Genomic DNA, 14,327 nt, shown 5'->3' on the forward strand with positions numbered 1-14,327 from the left:
TTCTGAAGGTTTCATACCATTTCAGGGAGTGTTTCCTTGCCACTGTTGCCTCTGGCTTGTGCTTTTGGGATAAACTTACACAGATAAAATTATAGGGGCTAATTTATGAATGCAACATGTATATTCTTAATCTATTTATTCTGTGTAAAACTGCTTTGGGACAATACCTACAAATAAAACTGAATTGAATTAACTACTGATCATTTAATTGAACCAGTCGAAGCATGGAGATGTTTAGGAGAGATGGCAGTGGAGTTTTTAACCAAATTGTTTAACAGGATTTTGAAAGGTGAGAAGATGCCTGAGGAATGCAGGAGGAGTGTGCTGGTACCGGTTTTTAAGTATAAGGGAGATGTGCAGACCTGCAGTAACTTCAGGGGATTAAAGTTGATCAGTCACACCATGAAGTTATAAGAAAGAGTAGTGGAAGCCAGGCTGAGAGAAGAGGTGACCATCTAGGAGCAACAGTATGGTTTCATGTCGAGGAAGACCACCACAGATGCATTAATTGCTTTAAAAATGTTGATGGAGAAGTATAGAGAAGGTCAGAAGGAGTTGCATTGCGTGTTTGTGGATTTAGAGAAAGCATCTGACAGGGTGGAGAGAGGAGTTGTGGTATTGTATGAGGAAGTCAGGAGTGTCAAAGAAGTATGTGAGGGTGGTGCAGGACATGTATGAGGACAGTGTGACTGCAGTGAAGTGTGCAGTAGGAACGACAGACTGGTTCAAGATGGAGGTTGGACTGCATCAAGGATCGGCTCTGAGCCCTTTCCTGTTTGCAGTGGTGATGGACAGGTTGACGGACGAGGTCAGACAGGAGTCTCCCTGGACTATGATGTTTGCGAAAATTATTATTTGTGTTGAGAGTAGGAAGCAGGTAAAGGTGGAGGAAAGGTGGCGGTACATGAAGGGGAATGGAAGTCAGTAGGAGTAAGACAGAGTACATGTGTGTAAATGAGAGGGAGGGCAGTGGATGGGTGCGGTTGCTGGGAGAAGAGGTGGAGAAGGTGGAGGAGTTCAGGTACCTGGGGTCAACAGTGCAAAGTAATGGAGAGTTTGTTAGAGAAGTGAACAAAAGAGTGCAGGCAGGGTGGAGTGGGTGGAGAAGAGTGATAGCAGGAGTGATTTGTGATAGAAGCGTATCTGCAAGAGTGAAAGGGAAAGTGTATAGGACTGTGGTGAGACCTGCGATGTTCTTATTGCACATCCTATTCCACATTTAGTCCCAATTTCCTGTTAGAATCGCTCAGTGGTTTAGGTGCTGGGTCACTGATTGGAAGGTTGGGGGTTCAATCCCTGGTATTGTCAAGCTGCCACTCTTTCACCCTTGAGCAAAGCCCCTAATCCTCTGTGCTCCATGAGTGCTGTATCATGGCTGACCCAAACAAGCTGGGATATGTGAAGAAAATTATTTTGCTGTAATGTATATGCGATAAATAAAGGCTATTCTATTCTAGAATAAGCTCCACTCTTCTGAAAAGATTTCTAATAGATATTTGGAGTGTTTTTGTGGAGATTTGAATTTGTAAAGGGTGTAAGTAAAGTCAGGTACCATTGCAGGTGATGTGAGGAGGCCTGGCTTCTTGTTTCCAGCTTCTTGGTAACAGTTTGGGGGAAGAAACACATATGGCTGAAAAAGTCAGGTGGCTAATATTTTTTTTTTTCTGCCTAGTGTATTTCTTCATACGTCATCATTGGAACAACCTCCAGTAGGTGGCAGTATTGATCTATGTTGTTAGTTGTAACTGCCTGTAACATATAGAAGAAAAATGTAACAGGAAACAGGCCAATACACTTTTTGTTTGTTTGTTTGTTTGTTTGTTTGTTTGTTTGTTTTAAATGTGCTTAGTGTTCTCTAGTAGCTAGTAGAATTAATTAGTTTGCTCATATGCTTGGCCTTCACTTGCAATCTTAAGTTCTGCATGTTTCATGTCCCCATTTTATCAGATGGCCTGCTAGACTGAAAATGAATGTATCCTGATTGGTGGATGTCAAACCAGTTCTCAGGAACCTCAGACATTTCAATGTTCTCAACATATTTCAAAAATCTCAGCCAGGTCCTCAAGAGCTTGTGAATAATTACCAATAATTTAGTTTTCTTTCCAGTTGAATTCCTGCTAAAATAAATACCATTACTGACTGGTCTGTACTCTAGGAAATGGATTAGACTCACCATGTATGCTGCAGCAAGCTGAGAAGAATCCCAAAATCCTGTCAACTTCGACATGTCCATCCATCTCAAAACTGGAGCAGTGTCCAGGTAAAACAAGCTGATTATTTTTTTCCAAAAATGCTTTAAAGACATTATAAGTCAAGGTATCAATACTTCATCAGCTGTACAAGCAAAGTGTTTCCAGTGTCGTAAGAGGTGAATCATTCATTGGGGATCCACAGTTCAACCATGATTTAAATTATGGTGAATTTCTTGTTTGAAGCCACAATAACAGTTACAAGAGAGTCAATAAATTCCTAAATCAGTGTATGAGTGGTTACACTTTTGCTATGTGCTGCAATTAGGTGAGCACTACTTTAACTTTTATTATATTACTTTCTTCTTAAGTATTTCTACATTGTCTTATTCAGTATCATTTCGGAATTCCAACCCTTACTGAAAACACAATGTAGAAGTTTTGCCAGTTGGAATGATAATAAAATGCTAGTTTTCATTCACCCAGATAGATGGCCTGGACACCTGTATACTACAATGAGTTCCTCTTCTTTTGGCCATTACTATTGAATAACACTTATGGCATATTTTTTGATTGTATTTTCAAAAAGGAGATTGATAATGAGGCTTGGTGGATATAAATCCAACAGTTTAAGTGCATTTCAATTTGTATAATTCTGTCTTTTGAAAATAAATGTCTATACTAATGAATTTCCAATGCAAGCTCACTACTTAGTGCATCACATTTAAAACTGCACAAAATTTTATCATCAAATAGAAACAAAGTGTTTGACACATCCAGAAAACATCAAACCTGTTGATTCTGTAAAACCTATGGTACTTTCTAATACAGGATATATATGATTTTTATATATATATATATATATATATATATATATATATATATATATATATATATATATATATATATATATATATATATATATATATATATATATATATATATATATATATATATATATAAATTATGTCTATGGATACATTGGCCATCTCACCAAAAGGCAAGGAGTAACTCTAGAGATATGGAATATTTGTTAGTCCTTACTTAGGAAGTTATTTAAAGTTCTGATTTCCATTTGTTTAATTGCAATTGTTACTTTTGAGAGAATGTATGTTCTAGGGGTTGTCCCCCCTTTGTCAACTGAAGCAGTGTTGAATGATCTTTAGTCCTTCCAACTCTTAGTGGAAACATACTGTAGCTAGAGGTTTAGAGGTTTTGGCAATTGGAAAGATGATAAAATGGTAGTTTTCAACCCTCTTGTTTGCAGAGTCAGCTAATTACTTTTTTGTCCATAATATATTGAGGCCTTTTAACAAGGTCACATGACAGAATTGATTTATGTTGCTGTATTTGCAGATCTTGTTTAGATTTATGACATTTAGAAGATCACCTTATCCAGAGCTGTACAACTATCTCTGTTTATATATATTTGAGTAGTTGAGAGTTAAGGGCGTTGTTAAAGGGCCCAGCAGTGGTAACTTGGTAGAGCTGAGATCAAATAGTGCTCACTGTACATGCAGTAATAAGTCAGATAGATGCTGTCCAGTGACTGGATGTAGATGTGCTATCTATAGAGCTGGATCTGTTGGATACCCGGGCCAGTATATCATGCGACTATCCACCTTGTTTCATGCAAAATAAGCCACTGGACCAGACAGTAGAGATTTCATTACCTTGAACACAACACGGTCAAATGGATTTTTCACACCAATTTTAGGACACTACAATCCCAAGTTCTAACAAAGAACCTTAAAGGTTCTGTCAGATTCTCTGAAAGGAGCATCGTTCCCCTTGGGCTTTCTAGAAATTAGTTTTTAGAACTTGGTTATCACGGACTAGATGCCAAATGGCAAAAATGGTGATTACAGGTTTGAAGGCTTTTGCTACCTGAAGGCAGGTAGTCTTAATTTTGGCCGGATACATTCCCTGCTCTCTAATATAAAAGCTGAATGGTGGCCACCCTCAGACCAACAGCTCTGGTGTAACAAAGCGGGGTCTTTAATAAAGGTCTGACTGCAGATTTTCAAGTGTGTGTCAGCCCAGTCCCTTCATGTTAAGGAGTCTGATTGCTTGTGGAAAGAATCTGTTACATGGTCTGGACTTGAGGGCATAGTACCTTTTTTCCAGACGGCAGAAAAGTGAAGAATGTGTGTGAGGGGTGTGTGTGATTTACGGATGCAGCGTGTGCGGTAGCTGTCCATGATGGAGAGAAGAGAGATCCCAATGATCTTCTCAGCCATCCTCACTATCTGATGTAGGGTCTTACGACCCAAGACGTCATTATTCAGCTTTCTCAGGAAGTAGAGATGCTGCTGGTGTTTCCTTGTTATGGACCTGGTGATGAGGGACTGGGTGAGGTTCTCCACTTCTCCACAGATGAGTCATTGATGTTCCAGCTCATCAGGAGTTGCATCTGATTGCACCTGTTTAATCTGTTCATGTTTGCTTATCAGTTGGTTGTAGGACAGGGCTTCAGGTTTATTGGAATACAAATAAATAAAATTCAGTAAGTATTTAAGTAAGACATAAAAAAACTACCTTGTGTGTTGCCACAATGGCCATAAGACAGCCTGGACACCTGTCTCCTGGACATTATTTAGATGTGTACCACTTGTGTTATGGCACATTTGTGGCACATTTAAATGGATTTCAATTTGTGGAATTCTGTTTCTTAAAAAACAATGTCAATTGGCAATTTAGTGAATTTGTAATGCAAAAGCACTATTAATTGTGCCACAAGTAGCATTGCATAGTGTTTGGGACTTACAGAAAAGAGCTTACCTGTGTTGCATTTGCTTTCGATGAATATTTTTTATTTCCTAGTACAAGCCCTGATATATATTGAAAATATAAGGCTATGGATACATTGTATACATCTCCCCAGAAGACAAGAAGTAAGTGTATTAAGGGATAAAGAATGTTTGTTTGTTATTGACATGTGAATGTACTGTATGTCCTGGGGTTGTGCCCTCTTGAAGCAGTGTTGCAGTGTTACACTCTTCACCCTGCTGCCATCAGGGAAGCGGTTCTGAAGCATTCAGGCCGTCACTTCCAGACTGTGCAACAGTTTTTTCCCTTAAGCCATCAGGTGTGACTGATCTGTACAGCCCGGACTCAAACACACAATCATACACACTTCACACATCCATGCCCATTTTATATCCCTTCATTACTACAAACTGTTTACATGGTGTTTTTGCACATCTTTTTTGACTGCTGCTATTGCTTTTTTGCACAAACCATTTTGTAAATTACAATGTTCACTCCCATACTCAGTACTCTTTTACACAACACACTGTGAAATATACAGCAGGTTTACTGGTGGTGCTATTTTTATGTTTTGTGTATTTGTCCTACACTGTCTTGTGTTTTCACTGTCTGACTTGCACCAGGTTGCACACGATTCGCTTTATGTGGCGAGGACACTTACTAGTCCTTAACTCTGTGTTTTCTGTTATGTAGCTTTATGTTGTCTATGTAGCACCAGGGCTTTGGAGGAACATTGTTTCATTTTACTGTATACTGCATCAGCTATATATGGTTGATATACTTGACTTGACTTGGGTGATTTAGTTTTTTTTTAGATTTTTTTGTTGATAGATGCACATGAGGCAGGGCTCGACATATTACTAATGATTACTACTGTTAGGCCCAAAATACCACTTTACCTCTCCATTGGTTAGCTTCCAACTAAATGGAAAGTGATAAGCAAAGACAAAATTAACACCACAATATAAGTAAAGTCACAACTTTATTATAGATAAATTTTGAAAACATTGAGCTCAACATTAGTAATAAAACCATTTCCCCTTAAAACCCACAGCTTACAATAATATCTCAGGTAACCCAAATGCCTTACATGTAGGATTCAAGATGCCAACCGAAATGAGGGGCACAATACCTTGACACCAAATGAAACATCAAGGAGCTCTGTTAAGGACCAATGACACGGCTACCATGCACCAAATACACACAAATAACACTATTACAATCAGCAATACAAAAATAACAATAACAAGAAAAATAAAGAAATAAAGTACAATACACACACCAATCAACAACAACAACAACATACAAAACAATTTGTTCTTATTTCTTTTGTTTGTTTGTTTGTTTGTTTGTTTGTTTTTGTTAAACCAAACATTGGATAAGGCACAATTCCAGAAATACAAAAAAAACAACACTTCAAATCACAATAAACTACCCCCCCCAACCACACAAAAACAAAACAAAAGGAAAAGTGACCTTATTCCCACCCACAAAGTACACAACCAAAAAAAATTCCAATATCAGCAATTCCAATATAAGTAAGACAGATGTTACGCAACCCAATGTAATCACAAAATTAACGAACATTTAAACTGAAAGAAAAAAAATAACAGTGAAAAAAAAACCAAACAACGAACGTACAAATTGAATATACACAAACATCACACACACACACGCAGCATCATTCAACCCACTCAACTTAAACAAAACACCAAGTGCTTTGGTAGTTCGGGTAAGCGATACAAAGGCCAAGATTGTAGAGCATTCAAGGCAACGGGGAAACCTCACCTGCTCATATATAGGTGAGTCATGTGATTACCACACACTACACGCATTGTACTTAAAGGGGCGGCCCTACCACACATAGAAACTGAGACAAGTCTGCATGTCAATTGTCTAGTGTCAATCAGTAGATTGGTAGTCTGCTCTTTTTTAATAAACAAACCATATATTGGAGGCCTATAAAACAGTGTAGGTCCATTGCCAAGAACAAAAACACTGACATGTCTGAGGTTCCTTGGATATTTACATTTACGCCATCTTGCAGATGTCCTTATCCAGAGCGACTTAGTCATCTCATTTATACAATTGAGCTGCTTTGGGGTTAAGGGCCTTGCTCTGGAGCCCAGGAGTGGGAGGGATTTAATCTCACAAACTTTGACCACCTAACTCTGGACAATTAGTAATATTGTAAAATGTTACATTAATTATTTTAGAACAATCTTAACCACAGTTATGGTTAGTCACTGGTTATGGCCTCGGTATCCTTGAAGTTGGACTCAGCATGTGGTTCACATCATTAAAGTTTGTTTTATAGCTACAGAACATAAAGCACAATGTTTACATTCAGATTTACATGCAATTGTTAATCCCAAAGCAATCTCATTTATGCTTATTTCTGTAAAGTGTAAAACTGAGACAAAAACCTATAGAAAAAATAGGTGTCAATCTAGAGCAGGGGTCACCAACATGGTTTCCTACCTTGTTAAATCATTGTTGATGATTATTATGAGAAATCATTAACATGATCAGTGTCTTCGCATAGATGAATATCATTAATTATTAATAATAACATATAATAAAAGGTAAATTGAGCAAATTTGTTATTTCAGATCAAACTGAAAACTGTGTGTATCAAACTGGTAGCCCTTCACATTAATCGGTACCCAAGAAGTAGCTCTCAGTTTTAAAAAGTTTGACTCCTGATCTAGAGCTTTTCCAACACTAAACTCTAATTCAAAAGTTTAGTCCATAATGTTCACATAAAGTTGACAATTAATGAAGCTAGTTTTGAATGAAGTGTACAAGTTGGTATCAAAAAATTTTAAGACTGGCTCTGTTTACAAGAAAGTACTTTATTTATCTACGTTTACACACTATCACCTTCAAAATAGTCCAATTTTTGCAGCAATACAGCGCTCCCAGTGTTGCTAAAAGTTCTGGAACGTGTCCTGGAAGTCTTCTTTTTGAAGGTGTCAAAACAGCAACCTTAGAGCTGGGTGTTTATTTTTGGAAGATGACGAAGTTCACAGGAGCCAAATCTGGCTAGTAGGGTGGGTGCAGAAGTGAGATCATGTGGATTGTTCTCAGACGATCATCATGCTAAAGTAACTGAATGGTTTCAACATTTTAGGGGGTTGAGCTCATTTGTGCCAGTGATGTTCTTCCATTCTTGAAGTGCTCATGCCACTCAAAACACTGCGAACGACTTATTGCAGCATCGTTATGAACTTGCCAAATTTTGTCAAATGTCTCGGTCACAGATTTGTCCAGTTTCATGCAGAATTTCACATGTGCTCTTTGTTCAAACTTGCTGTTTATGGTGAAATCGCAGAAGTGGTAACACGTGGTCAGAATAGCACCAGTTGACTTTCTGAATTTGAATCTATTAAATGCCTTTTTTTATTTTGCACAGAAATTTTTGGTTACATCTAACTATTTGTTCTGCCATATAATTTAATTGTTGGAGTAGGGTGAGTGGCCACAGCGGATCATCCATTTCCATACCCCCTGTCCTCTACAGCTTCCTCTTTCACAGTGTCTCTCCTCTGCACATGTCCAAACCATCTAAATCTAGACTCACTCACATGTTCTCTAAAACGTCCTTCATGCGCTGTCCCTCTAATAAACTAGTTTATAATCCTGTCCATTCTCATCACTTCCAACAAAAACCTCAACATCTTCAGCTCTGCTACCTCCAGCTCCACCTCCTGTCTTTTACTCAATGCCACTGTCTCTAAACCATACAACATCTCAGGTCTCACCACAGTCCTATAAACTTTCCCTTTCACTCTTGCAAATACTCTACTATCACAAATCACTCCTGTCACTCTTCCACCCACTCCACCCTGCCTGCACTCTTTTCTTCACTTCTCTAACACACTCTTATTACTTTGCAATGTTGAGCACAGGTACCTGAAATCCTCCACCTTCTCATCCACCTTCTTACCTTCTTGTTACAGATCAACTTTATTCCCCTGTAGTTACTGCAGGTCTGCACATCTTCCTTATTTTTAAAGATCAATACCAGCACACTCCTTCTCCATTCCTCAGGCATCCTCTCAACTTCCATAACATCATCTGGTCCAACCGACTTTCCACTCTTCATCCATCCTAATCCTAATCGCTGCTCTCACTTCCTTCTTTCTAATCCTATCCACTTCCTGCTTCACCAACTCCACATCATCCAACCTTCTCTCTCTCTCATTTTCCTCGTTCATCAGCTGCTCAAAATACTCCCTCCATTTTCTCAACACACTCTCCTCACTAGTCAACACATTTTTATCTTCATCCTTAATTGCTCTAACTTGCAGCACATCCTTCCCAGCTCGGTCCCTCTGCCTGGCCAATCAATACAAATCCTTTTCTCTTTCCTTAGTGTCCAACTTCTCCTACAGCTCCTCATATGCCTTTTCCCTTGACTTTTGCACATCCCTCTTTACCTGCTGCCGCATCTCCTTGTACTCCTGCCTACTTTTCCCATCTCTCTATCGATCCCAATTCTGTTTCTCCAACCTCTTTCTCCGTATGCTTTCCTGCACTTCCTCATTCCACCACCACGTCTCTTTGTCTTTTTTTCTATTCCCAGATGTCACACCAAGTACTTTTCTAACTGTCTCCCTCATCACTTCTGCAGTAGTTACCTACCTACCTTCAAAACCATCCTACAGACCACCATTCCATGCTGTCTAGCTACACTGTCCCCTGCCAACACCTTACAGTCTCCAATCTCCTTCAGGTTGCATCTCCTACATAAAACATAGTCCACCTGTGTGCACCTTCCTCCACTCTTATACTTCACCCTATGATCCTCCTTCTTCTCAAAATAAGTGTTCACCACTGCCATTTCCATCCTTTTAGCAAAATCTACCACCATCTGCCCTTCCATATTCCTCTCCTTAAATCCATACCTACCCATCACCTCTGTTCTCTTCACCTACATGCCTATTTAAATCTGCCTCAATTACCAATCTTTCATTCATAGGTACACCATCTAGCACTTCATCTAATTCACTCCAGAAGTTTTCCTTCTCCTCCATCTCACAGCCCACTTGTGGAGCATAGGCACTGATGACATTTATCATCACCCCTTCAACTTCCAGCTTCACATTCATCAGAAACTCTCTTCACCTCCACTACACTCTTACTGTACGCTTCCTTCAGAATCACCTCTACACCATTTCTCTTTCCATCCACACCATGATAGAACAGTTTAAACACCTCCAATGTTCCTGGTCTTACTCCCGTTCCACTTGGTCTCCCGAACACACAACATATCTACCTTTCTCCTCTCTATCATATCTGCTATCTCTTCCCCTTTAAAGTACCAACTGAACCTCTACTCTCCTACACTTCTCCTTTCCCTGCCGTCTCTGTAGATGTCTTCCTCCTCTCCTTCCAGCCAACAATAGCCCAATTTCCACCGGTACCATGTTGGTGAACGATACCTGTGGCGGTCGTTGGTAACCCGGGCCTCGACCGATCCGGTATGAAATTTATGTTTGTGATCCACATATTTGATTTGGCATATATTTTACGCTGGATGCCCTTCATAACACAACCCTCCCCATTTAACCGGGCTTTATCCGGCACTAAGAGTGCACTGGCTTGTGCAACCATAATGGCTGGGTTGATTAACAAGTATTAAAATTATAATCAATATTAATTGGGGGGACCCTAATTCCCTTACAAGAGCCTTTCTTTACCAACAGCCATGTGGCTGAATCTGAATCCCAACATGCACATTTCAAAATTTAGTGGAACATCTTCCCAAAAAAGTGCGAGGTTATTGTAACTGTAAATGGAGACTCAATGGGGAATGGGATGTTCCAAAAACATCTCAAGAAACCAGAAACAAGCATGTGTATGTCAAGGAGTCTTTTAAGCTTGTAGATTCCATCTTTTTAACTGAGTACTCAATTTGCAGAAATACTTCACCAGCTTCTGTATGCAGCTAAATGTTTTTTTTTATTATTTTTTTTTACTTTGATATACCATACTTTAATATATGTTTATATTCCAGTAGCGGGCCATGCATTTCACACCAAGGATCAACCCACCTCTTACTACCATCATTAACACACCATTAACATCCCAATCTTTGGGATGAAGCAGGCGGCTCCGAGAAGAGGAATGGAACAGAAACACTGGTCACTGGTACCTCAGGAGAATGTTTAACTTGACAGAAAGAGAGAGAGGATAAAAGAGAGAGGGAGAGTAAAAGGGGTGAAAGGGAGAGAAAAATACAGATTATTAAGTATCCTTATTGCTAAAAGTTAAAGACACTACATTATTATCAGGGTGTAAATTGGGACTCTGGCGAGACTAGCTTAATCTAGGACTTTGTTGCAAGTGTGACCTCAACCACCTGCACCTAAAAACCACCAAGACCAGGGAGATGGTGGTGGACTTTAGTAGGCCCAGGCCTCAACCGGAGCCTGTGACAATCAAAGGTGACTTACTTCAACATTTGCAAACAGCTGCTGTAGATGTTCTATCAGAATGTTCTGGCGAGTGCCATCTTTTATGGGAGTTGTGCCCAGTAGACCAAAATACATTATATCCATGATCTCTGTAGATCTGCCTGTTTACCTCAAAACACCTTCTGACAAAAGGATTAACTAAACAAATGTGTTTTTTTTTAGCCTAGACTTGAACACTGAGTCCTGACTGCTAATTGGAAAGCTGTTCCATAACTGTGGGGCTTTGTAAGGGAAAGCTCTGCCCCCTGTAGTCTTCTTTATTTAAGGTTTTAACAAATATCCTACACTTTTTGGTCTAAGTAGGCATGGGGGATCATAATGTAACAAAAGAAAGGCTTGAGGCAGATTCCTTTGACCCCAACAGCACATGATGTGATAGCTGAAATCTGATTGGATAAAAACTCTAACCTAAACGTCCACTCCAAGAAGCAGTGCACCCAAGAGTAACACTTTGAAATGAAGTGAATAGACTACTGTAGGCTATACTGTCTCACAGTGTTTTATTTATTTATTTATTACATCACAGGGAACACTAATTGTAAAAAAGGATACTTTTCATAAACATATCTTCTCCATTCTAACATCTAAATCTTTAAGTTCATAAAAAGACGTCAAGAAAACACATTACTAATTCAAACTGTCAGAGATTTAAGTTGATGCTCTGTAGAGCTTTATGTCAAATCAAACAAAACTAAATAAACAGTACTGAAGAAAAAAGGAAAAAAAATGACAGACATTCATGGGCATCTCTATGAACAACCTGGAACCTTCCACTAAACATAATCTGAAATTTGCAATTACTTTTTTATCCACTAGGTGACAGTATATGGTTTCTTGACGATATGTTTAAAAACTGTAAGGGAAAACGGAAGTGTAGTTTCAGGCTTTTGTAGAACTGTTTTAAGACAAAAACTATATATGTTATGTTATTTACATAAAATGATGTTCAGAAACAGCAATACACAATATAACAGTTAATCAACGATTCCAATTAAAATGAATGCTTTTAAATTTTCACAAATTTACATTCTTTTTTTTGTTTTTTGTTAATTTTATGTTTGAAAGTCTTCAGACTTCTCACATTTTTATCTTAAAACTTTTACAAGCTCTATATATTAGTGTCCAGCACCAGTCAAAAGCCTGAAAACACTTTTTCAGTGGTTGTTCTTGATTTTTTTTCTTCTTCTCAACATTATACATTTATACCAAAGTCATCCACCCTGAACGAATGTGTATGAAATTATGAAGTAAAAAAATAAATAAAAACCCAGAATTTTTTATATTTTTACATTTTGCTTGTGAGGACAACTTGATATTTTCTAAGTCAACCTCATGTGGTATAGTCACCTGGAATGGTTTTCCGACAAACCTGTATAGTTCCCAGCAGTGATGAGTGCTTGTCGGCTGCTTTTCCTTCACTCTCTGGTCATCTGAGGCCATCATAAATGGATTTAGATTGGGAAATTGTAGAGGCCAGGTCATCTGATGTAGTACTCCATCACTTATTGGGCAAATAGCTTTGACATAACCTAGAGGTGTGTTTGGGGCCATTGTCCAGTAGGAAAACAAATTATAATCCAACTAATTGCAAACCAAATGGGATGGCATGTCACTGCAAAATGCTGTGGTAGCCATGCTGGATAAGAGTGCCTTCAATTTTAACTAAATCACCAACTATGTCATCAGCAAAGCATCTCCACACCATCACACCTCCTCCTGCATGCTTCACAGTGGGACATTCAGTAAGCTTCTATTCACCCTCTGTATGTCTAAGAAAGACAAAGTTAGAACCAGAAATCTCAAATTTGGACTCAACAGACCAAAGGATAGATTTCCACTGATCTATTGTCCACTCCTTAAGTATCTTGGCACATGCAATTTATTTCAGCTTGTTCTTCTTCTGAAGTACTGGCTTCTTTGCTGCAATTTGACCATGAAGGCTTGGCTCTTGCAGTCTCTTTAGAACAATGAATGAAGAACAATGAACAATGTCTGCCACTTGAACTTTAAGGAGAGAATGCTACGAGGTTGGCTAGCTCTCACCAAAGCTAAATGTAGCTAGTTTGGACAATCTGAAATATAAAACATATTCATTGTTTAATACTTTTTTGTTTATCATATGTGTTCTTTCATAGTAGGATGGCTTCAGTATTTAATTACAATCTTGAAAATAATACAAAAGAAGATGAACCCTTTTAAATTTGGTCATCGTCAGCCATTGTGTCCTTAACCCCCAACTGCTCAGTTGTATAAATGAGAAAATTGTAACTCGGAAAAGGTAAAATAATCACCTGGTCTTTCTCCAGTCTTCATCTGTCCAGTTTCAGTGAGTCTGCTCCCATGATGGTTGCAGATTGGAACCTCATGTGGGCTTTCCTTTGTTGCAGTCCATCTACTTCAAGGTTTGATGTGTTGTGCGTTCTGTGAGTGCTTATATCTTTCCTGACAGCCCGAACCAATCTGGTCATTTTCCTCTGGTATATCTTCTCAACAAGGCACTTCCTCCTATAGAACTGTTGCTCCATTGATTTTTTTTTTCCTTTGGATATTGTACCATTTTGTAAAAACTTGATATATACATTAACCAAAGATCACAATTTGTATCTTTATGATTTAAAATATCCAGGTCTTCCCTCATATGCAATAGAATAAGCTTTATTCTGTGATCACAATTGCAGTTTATGATGTAAGAATACATGTGGTTAGAAACACTTTACCCAAAACTTGCTCCTAAATTTCATGATTCACCACGAAGGGCACTATAAATGAAACTATATTGATTAGGAGCTTGATGGTTGGAAATCTTCCCTGGCACGTGTTACCTGGACCAATTATAAAACATCTTAATACACAATTAGTTGGCAATCACAGTCTAATAGCCAATAGG

The 14,327-nt window shown here is 38.6% G+C and overlaps 1 long non-coding RNA gene across 1 annotated transcript; it reads left to right on the top strand.

Moving 5' to 3' along the window:
• Positions 1-1,834: 1,834 nt before the first annotated feature.
• On the top strand, positions 1,835-14,024 carry LOC124388002. Its single transcript, XR_006926315.1, has 3 exons — positions 1,835-2,057; positions 2,156-2,260; positions 13,747-14,024. It is a non-coding gene; the product is annotated as an uncharacterized LOC124388002 (long non-coding RNA).
• The last annotated feature ends 303 nt before the right edge of the window (positions 14,025-14,327 follow it).

The sequence above is a fragment of the Silurus meridionalis genome, chromosome 6, assembly GCF_014805685.1.
Source record: "Silurus meridionalis isolate SWU-2019-XX chromosome 6, ASM1480568v1, whole genome shotgun sequence".
Lineage (NCBI taxonomy): Eukaryota > Metazoa > Chordata > Actinopteri > Siluriformes > Siluridae > Silurus > Silurus meridionalis.